Raw genomic sequence first — 13,977 nt, 5'->3', positions numbered from 1 at the left:
CCTCCCTCGTGTCAGCTAGGGGGGAGCAGGGATGAGGATGGGCAGGCAGGGGAATGAATGGGCGTTGGGATGTCAGTTGAGGCCAGGTTCAGCCAAGCCTCGACAAGAGTGCATCTGAGCATGAGCAAAGTGCATTTTCTTCTTACTTTAATGGGGGAAGTGTGAAGCCTTAAGGCAAGAGTGCATCTGAGCATGAGCAAAGTGCATTTTCTTCTTATTTTAATGGGGGAGGTGTGAAGCCTTAAGGCAAGATTGCATCTGAGCATGAGCAAAATGCATTTTCTTCTTACTTTAATGGGGGAGGTGTGAAGCCTTAAGGCAAGAGTGCATCTGAGGATGAGCAAAGTGCATTTTCTTCTTACTTTAATGGGGGAAGTGTGAAGCCTTAAGACAAGAGTGCTTATGAGCATGAACAAAGTGCACTGTCATATTACAGAGGAAATCACACTGTAGGACAGATGCTCTGCGCATAGCTGCATGCTGAGCAGAAATTCAACGGAGGCACAGATTTCTCAGCCTGAATACGACATGAGCAGAAAGAAATTTTGGCTGAACAGGTTGAAAACAACTGTTAGAACAGTGATTTTTAACTGGTGTGGCCATGGCACACTGGTGTGCCACAAATGGTCTGCAGGTGGGAGTTTTTTTTTGGTGGGGGGTCATTTACTAGTAGGCAGCATGATGTGCCTTGTCAATTGCAAAAAAACCAAAAACGGATGGCATGCCTTGACAATTTTTAGCACCTTGTCAGTGAGCAGTGAGATGAAAAATTGAACACTACTGCAATAGAACTTATCCTGTACAAATCTAGCCAATCTTTTTTTTTTTTTTAACAACAGATAATGTTTTTTTGGAGATGTCACTGTCAGTTCTGAGTTTCCTGTAATAGAACAAGAGCCAGTGATGGAAACCTATGTGATGGTCCCCTATATGATATTTCCAGCCATTCTAACAGAGAATCAATTGATAGAGCAGAGATTTTCAACCTTTTTCGTTTCACAGCACATTGACAAGGTGCTAAAATTGTTAAAGCACACCATCAGTTTTTTGACAATTGAAAAGGCACACCATGCTGTTGATGGGGGGGGGGGGTTCACATACCCCAATGACCCTAATAATTAACAATACTTTCCAAACTCCTGCAGCACACCTGCAGACCATTCACGGCATACCAATGTGCCATGGCACACTGGTGAAAAATCACTGGGATAGATTGTTGGATTAGGCTCAGAAAGACCCAGGTTTAAACATCTGCTCAGAGATAACCGAAACCTTGAGTGAGTCATTATCTTCTTACGTTAACCTACCTTACAGGGTTACTGTGTGGATAAAATGTGGAAGGTGAGCCATGTACATATAGACTAAGCTCCTCTGAGAACGGATGAGCTAAAAATGGTAATAAACAGCTAGATTTATATATAAGCAGATGGGTTTATATATAAGAAATGTGAGTTATCCAGCACCTTTTTGGGGTGTTTAGGCCAAAGGGCTTCTGGAAAAACCAAAAAAGCACATGTGGCCTATGTTGAGGTACCTGTGCCATTTGGTGTAGAATTGTGTCCTGAAACATAACATTTGAGGCATTTTTTGAGGGTTTACCCAGTTCAGGCACCCAGAGTGTGTCCCAGATACTATACTTTAAATTACTTTGTAAGGTACATGACTTATAAATGTGTTAACATGAAATATAAAGTCTGATGTTATCTTAAAATCAACCATTTATTAATAAATTTTGCTATGTAAACTGCTTTCCAAAGTACTTTTTTTCAGAATGATGTTATTATTATCATTATTAATTAATTAATTAGATATCCTCCAATAAGCCACTCTTTTCACAGGAAAGGCCCTTTTACTTACCTTGTAAAGTAAATTAGTGAAACCTGTGTCAATTTCCGTCGAACTGTTCCTTGATGACTAAAATAAATGGACTGATACGATTTCAATAGACTGTACTCAGAACCACCCACACAACTCTGAGTGTGCACCATGGGGTTTATGGCTGAAATTAATGCTATTTTGTGAGGCAAAGTACCATGTCATAGTACATAGACATCAAAGCATGATTTTAAGGACCCTTCCCCCTAACAGCACACATTCATCACAAAAGCCTGCAGTTAGATTATGAGAGCAACTTCTTTGAGGACATCTTTTGACACAACATTCTCCTCTATTTAAAAAAATTATTATTCTTATTATACAATATACAAATATTGTGGGAGGTGTAAGAGAAATAGCATATATAAATTCTAATGTAAAGAGAATTACAAAAGAGAGAATATATATATATTCCGAGCCAACAGGTCCACCACTGATATGGTATTCTCCCTTAGACAACTGCAGGAGAAATGCAGGGAACAACGACAGCCACTCTTTATAGCCTTCATAGATCTCACAAAGGCTTTCGACCTGGTCAGCAGAGACGGCCTCTTCAAGATTCTCCCCAAGATTGGATGTCCATCCAGGCTCCTCAGCATCATCAGATCTTTCCACAAGGACATGAAGGGCACTGTTGTCTTCGATGGCTCCACATCAGACCCTTTTGACATCCGAAGCGGAGTGAAGCAGGGCTGTGTTCTTGCACCAACCTTGTTTGGGATTTTCTTCGCTGTCCTGCTGAAGCAGGCCTTTGGAACTGCAACAGAAGGCATCTATCTCCGGACCAGATCAGATGGAAAGCTCTTCAACCTCTCCAGACTGAGAGCAAAGTCCAAAGTCCAGCTGAAATGTCTGCGTGACTTCCTCTTTGCCGACGATGCAGCTGCCACTACCCACTCTGCCAAAGATCTCCAGCAGCTCATGGATCGTTTTAGCAAGGCCTGCCAAGATTTTGGACTGACAATCAGCCTGAAGAAAACACAGGTCATGGTTCAGGATGTGGACTCACCTCCCAGCATTACAATCTCTGAGCATGAACTGGAGGTTGTCCATGACTTTGTGTACCTTGGCTCAACGATCTCCGACAGTCTTTCTCTCGATACCGAGCTAAACAAGCACATCGGTAAAGCAGCTACCACGTTTTTCAGACTCACAAAGAGAGTCTGGTCCAACAAGAAGCTGACGGAACATACCAAGATCCAGGTCTACAGAGCTTGCGTCCTGAGTACACTTCTGTACTGCAGCGAGTCATGGACTCTTCGCTCACAACAGGAGATGAAACTGAGCGCTTTCCACATGCGCTGCCTCCGACGCATCCTTGGCATCACCTGGCAGGACAAAGTTCCAAACAACACAGTCCTGGAACGTGCTGGAATCCCTAGCATGTATTCACTGCTGAAACAGAGACGCCTGCGTTGGCTTGGTCATGTCGTGAGAATGGATGATGGTCGGATCCCAAAGGATCTCCTCTATGGAGAACTCGTGCAAGGAAAGCGCCCTACAGGTAGACCACAGCTGCGATACAAGGACATCTGCAAGAGGGATCTGAAGGCCTTAGGGATGGACCTCAACAAGTGGGAAACCCTGGCCTCTGAGTCTGCTTGGAGGCAGGCTGTGCAGCATGGCCTTTCCCAGTTTGAAGAGACACTTTGCCAACAGTCTGAGGCTAAGAGGCAAAGAAGGAAGGCCCATAGCCAGGGAGACAGACCAGGGACAGACTGCACTTGCTCCCGGTGTGGAAGGGATTGTCACTCCCGGATTGGCCTTTTCAGCCACACTAGACGCTGTTCCAGAACCACCTTTCAGAGCGTGATACCATAGTCTTTCGAGACTGAAGGTTGCCAATATATTCTCTCTTTTGTAATATATAATGTAAAATATATATATATAATTTTACATATATTTTATGTAATATATAATTTTATGTAATATATAATTTTATATATATATATATATATATATATATATATATATATATATATATATAATCATGTTATCTGGAAATTTGGAATAAATTTGGAAATTTGGAAATAAAATCTTCCTCTTAAATAACTTTCTGTCATTCTTATGCAAAGTACAAGGAGATGATGAAGTCAAGGTGAGTTTGCAAAACATGTTGCTTATTCCATTAACAGTGTGTAGGATATAGTAGTAGTTGGCAACCTTCAGTCTCGAAAGACTATGGTATCGCGCTCTGAATGGTGGTTCTGGAATAGCGTCTAGTGTGGCTGAAAAGGCCAGTTCGGGAGTGACAATCCCTTCCACACTGGGAGCAAGTGCAGTCTGTCCCTGGTCTCTCTCCCTGGCTATGGGTCTTCCTTCTTTGCCTCTTTGCCTCAGTCTGTTGGCCAAGTGTCTCTTCAAACTGGGAAAGGCCATGTTGCACAGCCTGCCTCCAAGTGGGCCGCTCAGAGTTTCCCACCTGTTGAGATCCACCCCTAAGGCCTTCAGATCCCTCTTGCAGATGTCCTTGTATCACAGCTGTGGTCTACCTGTAGGGTGCTTTCCTTGCACGAGTTCTCCATAGAGGAGATCCTTTGGGATCCGGCCATCATCCGTTCTCAGAACATGACCGGATCTAGGATATAGTTGATATACGAAGTCTAACAGGCTTGAACAGTCCATTTGCCAGAATTAGCCCTTGTTTTCTAGTACCTGCCCCTGGTAAATCACTGCCCAGTTTTGTCCCTATATTTGCCCTCTTAACATTTCGCTAAAGCTGTCATTTGTCAAGGTTCAGTTCTTTCCCCAGGGTCTCTGGAAGTTATTGGACTGAGTAGATGCATTATTGCACACAAATGTTAAGGTACCACACAGTGCACACCCTGCGATTTCAGTGCCCAATCCTATCCAGTGCCGGTGCAGCTGTGCCAATGGGGCATGCACTGCATCTTGTGGTGGAACAGCAGTCACAGAGACCCCCTTAAAGTACGGGAACATTTGTTCCCTGACCTTGGGGCTGCATTACGGCTAGACTGTTGCTGGAAAATTGGATGGGAGTACTAACCAGGTCTGAACCTGCTTAGCTTCCAAGATCAGATGAGATTGGGCATGTGCAGGGTAACAGTTGCTGTCAATCCTGTGCATGTTTACTCGGAAATAAGTCTCACTGAGTTTAACATATCTACTCCCAGGTAAGGGTGCATAGGGCGGTCCCAGGCTGCTTGGATTTGTGCTACCTCTTGAGGTGACGCAGATCTGTGTAGCCCCATTGGGGCTGCTGCCGCTTTACCTGGAGTAAGGGGAAGCAACTCCCCTTGCCCCAGGCTGAGCCGCTTTTAGCCCCAATCCTGCCTTGGATACAGTGCAGGCCCGCTGGCCTACCTTCTCCAGGGCAGGTTAGGGTTGGGCTGGCTGTGTCTTACTCAGTCCAGATTACCTGTATAAGTAAAACACAGGAAGAGGCCCAACAGGTTACTGTAGGCAGGATCAGTCCAAGATCTCCTGATGCCTGAGGAGGCTTGTCAAATGCTGCCCTTCCTTACCAAATGATGTACCTGTCTCTGCTCCTGTCACTCTCCAATGTCTTAGCTCAGCACTCCACTCCATTCTAGTCCACATTTCCTGTTCCTCTCTGCCCCCCCCCCCTCTAATTTTTCCAATTCAGGGAGTGGAAGGAGAAGCAGTGAAGGTAAGAAGGTGAACCGAGATCACCCCCCTCCACACACACACACACACACCAGTCGGCTTCCAGATGCAACTCAGTTGGCCTTATGGATGGGCCGTCCCTAACTCTAAGAAAAGATATGAGCCAAGCCCTCAGACCAGTTGAAGTCATGCATATATAGGAGAAGCCTTCCAAAGGCTGATATACTGCCCCTGCTGCCACAGTCTGCCACAAATGCTCGGTTTTTAGGTATTTTTTAATGTGTACCCCAAATTAGGGCAGTGATTCTCAAACTGGTGGGTTGCAACCTGATTTTTAGTGGGTTGCCAAATGGTGTTGGGCAGATCAGATAACCTGATAACTAATTGCCTCAAGCCCTGAAGCTACTGAAAAATCAGATACTGCAGCTGCTAATCACCCTGCAAAGAGCTCAGCTCCTGCAGTTTGCAAGGTAGCTGCTAACTGCCCTGCAAGGAGCTGAGATCCTGCAGTTTGCAGCCCTATGTAAATATATAGAGAGAAATATAGACCCTCAAACTCTCTATGGCAGTGTTTCTCAAACTGTGGGTCAGGACCCACTAGGTGGGTCGTGAGCCAGTTTCAGGTGGGTCCCCATTCATTTCAGTATTTCATTTTTCATATGTTAGACTTGATGCTACCGTGGTATGTGACTGCATTTGGGGAAATGTTACAGACCTGTACTTTGAACAAGCTACTATGTATATTCTTTTAACAATGATAGTCAATAGGACCTCCTCCTGGGTAAGTGTGGATGGGATTGCAGCCTAGGATTGTTAAAAATGTTCCTGCTTGACGATGCCACTTCCAGTCATGATATCACTTCCGGTGGGTCCTGACAGATTCTCATTCTAAAAAGTGGGTCCCAGTGCTAAATGTGTGAGAACCACAGCTCTATGTAAATATACAGGGTTTGAGGATCTTTTTTCTGGTTATTATTACTTATAAGCAAATAAAATATTATTTATTTCTAATTCTCCTTTTTTAAAAGTCTGGTAAACCTAGGTGGGTCCCAACAGAGTGCTGGTTTGAAAAATGGGTCCTGGTGCTAAAAAGTTTGGGAACCACTGAATTAGGGTGCAGTAGTATCCCATTTAAACATAAGGAATTTAAACATAAGTGAACCTCCTGTGCCTTGGTGGCCCCCTGGTGGAGAAGCATTGATTTTACTTCCTTGCAGGGGTTTGTCTGTCTGAGGTCTGAGGCTCTTGGCTGTGACTCTGCCGCTGGGTCCTAGAGGGAGAGGGTGTTTGCCCTCTTTGCCAGTGATGCCAGCCCAAACAACCATGCCACCAAGTGGCCCTATCCCTGCAAATTTGGAGAGGGCAAAATAAAATGAACAGAATGAGAGTGAGATAAATGGAGCATAACTGCATAAATGGAATAAACCAGTGAATGGTAGATTAAGCTATATAGATGTTATAACTTAGAAGGGGGCAAAGGTGGAATCCACTTCCCCAAAGAGGAAAGGCTGTCATGGTAAATTTCTACAGGTATGTGCAAAAGGTTCCAGCCCAGTCCTTGGCAACTCCAGGTAGCTGGGGTGGAAGACCCTTGCCTGGGGGCCCTTGCAGAGATGCTGCTGGTCAGAGTAGACAGTAGTGGGTCAAGGAGACCAATGGACATTGAGGAGACTCAGGACAATGTGGAAACCTTAGATGCTCAAAGAACACTGGAACCCGCCAAGCCAGATCGAAGCTGGCATCCTAAAGGAAGAAAAAAAGGAGGGGGGATTAAATCCCATTGACTCATTCTGGAATTCTCCATTCTAGAATGGAACAGCTTCTAGCCTTTGTGGTCTGGTACCGCTATGGTTACCCATTGTCCAATCAGAAAACAGTAACTGGTTCAGCTACCCCAGCCCGGAGCACTCAATGAACTAGAGTTTAAAGCAGGTGCAGTGAGTTATAGGAGGAACATTCTTCTTCTTCTTTTTTTTTTTAAGAGCAGAGTTTCACATTTTCATCTCTGGCTGGTGTATCGATTTCTCTATTGACTTCCGTTCTGTAGGAGAGTTTGGTGTCTCAAAACCTGGAGTGTCTTTTGCATGCTCCGAAAGGGTTCATTTGCAGAACACAAATCCATTCATTCACACTACATTTCTTGGATTCCTGGCAAGGACAAGACGAGAACTTGAGCCATGCTCAGGCAGAATGAGATTTGTGTGCCAAAAAGACTGCCAACTCCAGAGGAGGTAAGGTAACATTATTACCTGTAGAAAGAGAAAGGTCTACCGTCTAGAAAAATCCAGATGGGTATCAATTGGCCCCATTAACACTGGTGTTGCCAACTAGGCATCTCTCTAGTACATAGATTCATTTATCACTGAGCACATCCCTATATAGATAGCTTGTACACCTCCTGGCACACCTCCTGGTGGTCATAATAGCATATGTGGTGATGCTTCCACATATGCTGCCATGTGCTATTCATGTGCTATCACTTGAACAAATGCAAATGGATATTTGTGCACCTGCTCACAAAGGCAGATATGCACTTTTTCCACATCTGTGTGTAACACCCTCTGACCCAGATATACACATTTACCTGCACACATAAAGGCTGTTGTACACTCACATACATCAGCCCTTGAATTTTGCCATTCCCACATCCACTATGATCTATGATGGATCACAATGGCTTCCCATCTGTTTGACATCTTAGGCACACTTAGGCATTTGCAAGACAATACATTGGAGACATGTGTGCATGGAAATCCTTTTACAGTCCTGATACACACCCTTGCTCATTCTCACACGTATACCCCTTGCTGGGAATGCATGTGCGATGTTCAACTGCACAGCCAATAGATGCTCACACACCCCATTCCTGGAGCCATTATACATAATGCACCCATGGGTCTTGGAGCCTTAAGACAGACAAAGCTGATTAAGCAAGAGAGAACCTAATGCTGCTGGGGGGGGGGGGGAGGAACAGTTCAACTGCCCTCCACCTGTCTTGGCCAGCTGCAGTCTGAAAGCAACATCAGAACTGGAGAGAGGGGGCAGGATCTAACCTTATCCTCGCAGGTGTTTGGGGAGCTGGGACTCCTGGGTTCTCTGGGAAGGGGGTGAGTAAGAAGAGGGGGACCAGTGTGCCTTATGTTCTCAGGATATTAAATCTAGTTGTTATGATTAAATGCCTGTCAGCTGTCCCAGTATTCTCTAGCAAAAGGTGGGGGGGGGGGGTTGTAAATTTGAAATATTCGAATGGAACCAGGACAACTGAGTTCTCTGCAAGGATCAGTGGGATATAGCAATTTGTGAGAGTGGCAAAGAAAAGCCAGGATGCCTGGGTTCTCAAGAAAGAGGCTTGTGTCTGCTAATTTGGAACAGAAATGCTGGGGGCTAAGACTCCAGTGTTGTACACATGAGGAAGAAGAAATTTTTTTAAAAAACAAAAACCTATGGTATGCTTCTATATCCTCTCCTTCTCTTTTCTGCTTGCCAGATGCAGTTGGATCCAGTCCCTATGCAACCATCTCCGAAACGCAAGATGTAAGCTATGGGGATGTTATATGGTGTGTGTGTGTCTTGGTTGTCCTTTCGGTTAATTCCTAATGAGCCAGTTCTGTCCTGTCCACCCTGGAATGACAGCAGTTGCCTTGAACAGACAGCCTGCCTGTTGCCTTCATCCTTCTAATCCTTTGCCTCCTGAGGTCATTTTGGCTTACTCACCTGCTTGTGGGGGTGCTGTCTGTATAACAGACTTAACCTATTTCAAAATCGGTGCTGCTGTCACAGTTTGCCTGCAAACCCAGCCCACTTAGTTACTGGTTTTAGAAAGCTACTTGGCAGGGGAGAGATGTGGGTTCAACTAAAATTGGGAGGGGGGGTCAGAGGGTAGAGCTTGCAGATTTTGTCAAGCACTACTAGGAATAAGTGTTATTTTGGGGCAATTCAGAGTATTCCCTACAACTTTGAATATCTGAAGGTGTCTTATGTTGTATAATCTCACTAAGGCCCAAATCCTAACCAACTTTCCAGAACTGGCATAACGGTGCCAATGGGGTACGTGCTGCATCCTGCAGTTGGGTGTCACTCACGGAGGCCTCTTCAAAGTAAGGGAATGTTTGTTCCCTTACCTTGGAGCTGCATTGCCCTTATGTCGGTGCTGGAAAGTGGGTTAGGATTGCAGCCTAACAAATTTCCTAAGGTCTGAAGTAAGGGGTGATTTCTTGCCCCAGTCCTGCTCGCCGTTCATCATGGTGGGGATGGAATTTGGGACCTTTTACAATCAAAACAGGGGCTCTTTTGCTGAGTGATGCCCCTCAAAATACCCAAAGCCTAGGGATAGGAAGGCTTACGAGGGAAGGGAAATGGGACTTGAGAAGTAGGGGTTGTAAATAAGGGGTGCCAGGCCCAAGAACTTCAGGACCCCATGAGGTGGGAAGCACATCAGGCCAGTAGATTTGGGGCAGCTTTAGAGAGATCTTTGGGATGAGTAACCTGTGGAGCTCATTCTCCAATGGCATTCTTCTGGAATAGGGCACAGAGATGGGGAGAAAGCTTTAAGCATACAAAATACTGCATCAAAAGACATGGACATATATTCTGTTGAACTCTGACGCTAAGGTTCCATGTAGGTGTTGGTAACTAAATGGGATTCTTACATTACTATTGGGAAAAAAACTCAAAGGGGTTGTATATATGTGGTAGGGCTCCTAATACAGGCCTATAGCAGAGTTTCTCCTATACCAGTTATCTTCAACCTTTTCCGTGCCATGACCCCAATTAAAAAAAAATATTTAAATAAATATTTTAAACCCCAATTAAAAACATTTAAATAAATATTTAAATGAGGCTGGGGACCCACTACCAATCCTGCCCCCCTCTCGGACCTGATCTGCTGTCCACTCCCACCCCAACCACCCCATTTACCCCTATCTCTTGCATCTTCACAACATCCCAGTGAGGTAGCAGCCGGAGCAGAGCCAGCCTTAGGAGCTATGGGGCAAAACAGCAAGAAGAGGCCGTGCAGGATTATGTCAAGGACTCGGTTTTGAGAAGGTGGTACCATTATTGGATTGGATCCAAGTTCTCTCTTGCATAGGCTTGGAACGGTAGCTGCCACCCCTTCCAAATGAGCTTCATGACTCCATTGGGGCCACAATCCACCAGTTGAAGAACACTGTCCTATACACATTGTGAAGTCAAGGGGGAAAGGGACAGTGCACCCTACAGGTAGACCACAGCTGCGATACAAGGTCATCTGCAAGAGGGATCTGAAGGCCTTAGGAGTGCACCTCAACGGGTGGGAAACCCTGGCCTCTGAGCGGCCCACTTGGAGGCAGGCTGTGCAGCTTGGCCTCTTCCAGTTTGAAGAGACACTTGGCCAACAGACTGAGGCAAAGAGGCAAAGAAGGAAGGCCCATAGCCAGGGAGACAGACCAGGGACAGACTGCACTTGCTCCCAGTGTGGAAGGGATTGTCCCTCCCGAATCGGCCTTTTCAGCCACACTAGACGCTGTTCCAGAACCACCATTCAGACGCGATACCAGAGTCTTTCGAGACTGAAGGTTGCCAACAGTTTCCAAACTCCCTCTTTCTTCAGTTGAAGTGGCAGAAACCCTGCTTCAGGCTTGCTTTAAAAGGCCTACCAGGAGCTGCAAAAGATCCTGTATACGTTCGCATTGCTTGTATGGAGTCTGAATTAGTACTACTACTAACAATTCATCAGACCCAACACAACACAGACTTGAAGGACACAGAAGAGACCTGAATCAGAGGGGCTTGTGCAGAACCCAGGAAGCAAGGAGAGTATAAGAATTATGTGATATGATAGTAATAAGAGGCAGAAAGTATAGGAGAGCATTGAAACTGAGCATTATACATTTGAACGAGAAGCAGAGGGTGCATCTGAAAGTGCAGTGGGGCTTATGGGGAGGGCGGCAGGGAGGAAAAAGCATTACTGAGTAACAGACTGTCTCCAGTGCCATTCTTGCTAATTCCATTCCTCCCCTCCCCCGCCAAGCAGGGGGGACAAGCAGGGATTGGTGTTTTCCTTATGTGCCTTGTCACTACAGTATTAGGAGCACTGAATGTCTCCTTGTAGGGATCATACTTTTCCCAGCTGCTTGTCAATACATGCTTAGAGAGACCAACTTAGTGTTCAGAAAGGCTTTCTGTTTTGGCGGTCTGATCCACCCATGCTGTTTTCTTGCAGCCTCATGGAAACTTTGAGTAAAAGCCCTTCACCCACACTTGGGAGGTAAGGTTAAAAGCACTGCGTCATAAGAAACAATGGTCTGAGACTGTCTTGTCTATCTGGTTGTCTTGCTAGCCAGCTGAACACTGCAAAGAAGGTAGCGCAGCAGCTAGGGGATAGGGGCTGGGTCTACACAGGCAACAGATTTAGGGCCCAATCCTAAACTGGCCCAACGCTGGCGCTGAGTCCTAGCCCTGGTGCTGGCTGCCACAAATGTTCCGTAAATGTGCCATAAACGTGCAGGTGGACGCACAGGTCTCCTGCTGGGCTCAGAAGACCCTGTGGAGGTGAGGGGAGTGGAGCTCCCCTCACCTCCAGAGGGTGTGCAGGGGGGACATGGATCTCATCCACATTTAAGTGAAACTCTGGATACGGGATCCATGGATATTTTGTTGTGAACAACAAAAAAGTTCACAAAGCAGTTTACAGAGCAAATCAAATAACTCAATGGCCCCCTGTCCCCAAAGGGCTCACAATCTAAAAAACGCAGAAGAACTCCCAAAAACAGCCACTAGAAAAGACACTGTGGTGGGATGAAAGGGAGTTACTCTCCCCTGCTTAATATAAGAGGAGCATCACTTGAAAAAGTGCTCCTTTGCCACATTAGCAGGGTAATACAAGGTGACTCAGAAGTTAGACCCTCTCAGTTAAGTCGCACTTAATAATAATAATATACAGTATTTATATACTGCCTTTCTTGGTCTTTATTCAAGACTTTATTCAAGGCGGTTTACATAGGCAGGCTTATTAAATCCACGCAGGGATTTTTACAAATTGAAAGAAGGTTCTTTCTTTCAAGAACCACTACATTCAAGGTGTTACACTCCGATCTGGTTTCACATTCTGGCCTCCATCCTCCCACGCTCCGAGCAGATGGAACAGCTCAGCTGCAGCTTGTCAGCTGCTTCAAGGTCGCACGGTGCCGGTGGCCTCGAACTGGCAACCTTGTGGATGTTAATCTTCAGGCAAATGAAGGCTCTACCCTCTAGACCAGACCTCCTGCCCAGTCTGCCCCTCCTGCCCCTCCAGACTTATGCACATTTACCTTGGAGTAAGTTCCATTGTGCAAACTGACTCCCAAGTTAATATACAGAGGATTGCACTGCATGTCAATTATTAGATCCCGCCATTAAAAACTTTTTTTTGATGTGCTGAGAAGGTGCTCCCACTTACTTGGTAATTTTTTTTTTTTTAAATGTTTAATAAGAACATTTATAAAATCTGCTGATGGCAAGAGGCATTGCCTCCTGTGTAAGAGAAAAGGAGAAACACCACTTCTTGGATGATAAAGGATTCCAGACACAACACACCTTTGCATGATCCTAAATCAAAGAGAGGACACTGTTAGAATGCTTTCAAATACTGTACACACATTCAGGATGATTCAAGTGACAAATTAATAGAGAAAAATATAACTAATCAGCTAACAGCACAAGCCTATGCATGGTTGCACAGAAGGCTGCTGAATTGGGTGAGACTTAGTCTCAGAGAAGGGTATATATATATAGGATTGCAGCCTGAGATTTCTTTAATCAGGTGACATCCCTAAGCTAAATATGTAACACCTATCTCCAGTCCTTCGAAGGTGGCGCTCTTAGGCTCACTAACCTCAGAATATGCCCCATTGAGCTCAGTGGGATGCACTTCTTAATAGACATGGATTGGATAGTACTGCAAAACCATGCCCCTTGTAATTTTAAATGATTATACTCCTTAGAGCACAATCCTAGGCTTGCCTTCTCAGACCCAATTTGCTCGTTACCCCTTAAGAACATAAGAACATAAGAACAGCCCCACTGGATCAGGCCATAGGCCCATCCAGTCCAGCTTCCTGCATCTCACAGCGGCCCACCAAATGCCCCAGGGAGCACACCAGATAACAAGTGTGTGCTCATCCTGGTGCCCTCCCCTTAACCACCATAGAGATGGGCCTGGCAGGTATTTTTTTTTCCCCTAGAAAACCAACAGGGAAGAGTTCAGACCTCTTTCGAAGCATTGGGGGCCACAGCTATGGAGGCTGTGCTTCTGTTAGCAGCAGCTGTGACCTCTCTAGAACAGCCATTTTGAACCTTTTTCGCCTCACTGCTCACTGCACACTGACAAGGCGCTAAAATTGTCAAAGCACAGGCAGACCGTCAGTTTTTTGTCAGTTGACAAGGTACGCCATGCTGCTGGTGGGGGGCTCACATCCCCCAGTGGCCCAACTACTAAATGACCCTCCCCCAAACTCCTGAGGCACACCTGCGGACCAATCGCAGCTCACCAATGTG

Source organism: Tiliqua scincoides, chromosome 5, assembly GCF_035046505.1.
Source record: "Tiliqua scincoides isolate rTilSci1 chromosome 5, rTilSci1.hap2, whole genome shotgun sequence".
Taxonomy (NCBI): domain Eukaryota; kingdom Metazoa; phylum Chordata; class Lepidosauria; order Squamata; family Scincidae; genus Tiliqua; species Tiliqua scincoides.
This window is presented reverse-complemented; position numbering follows the sequence as displayed.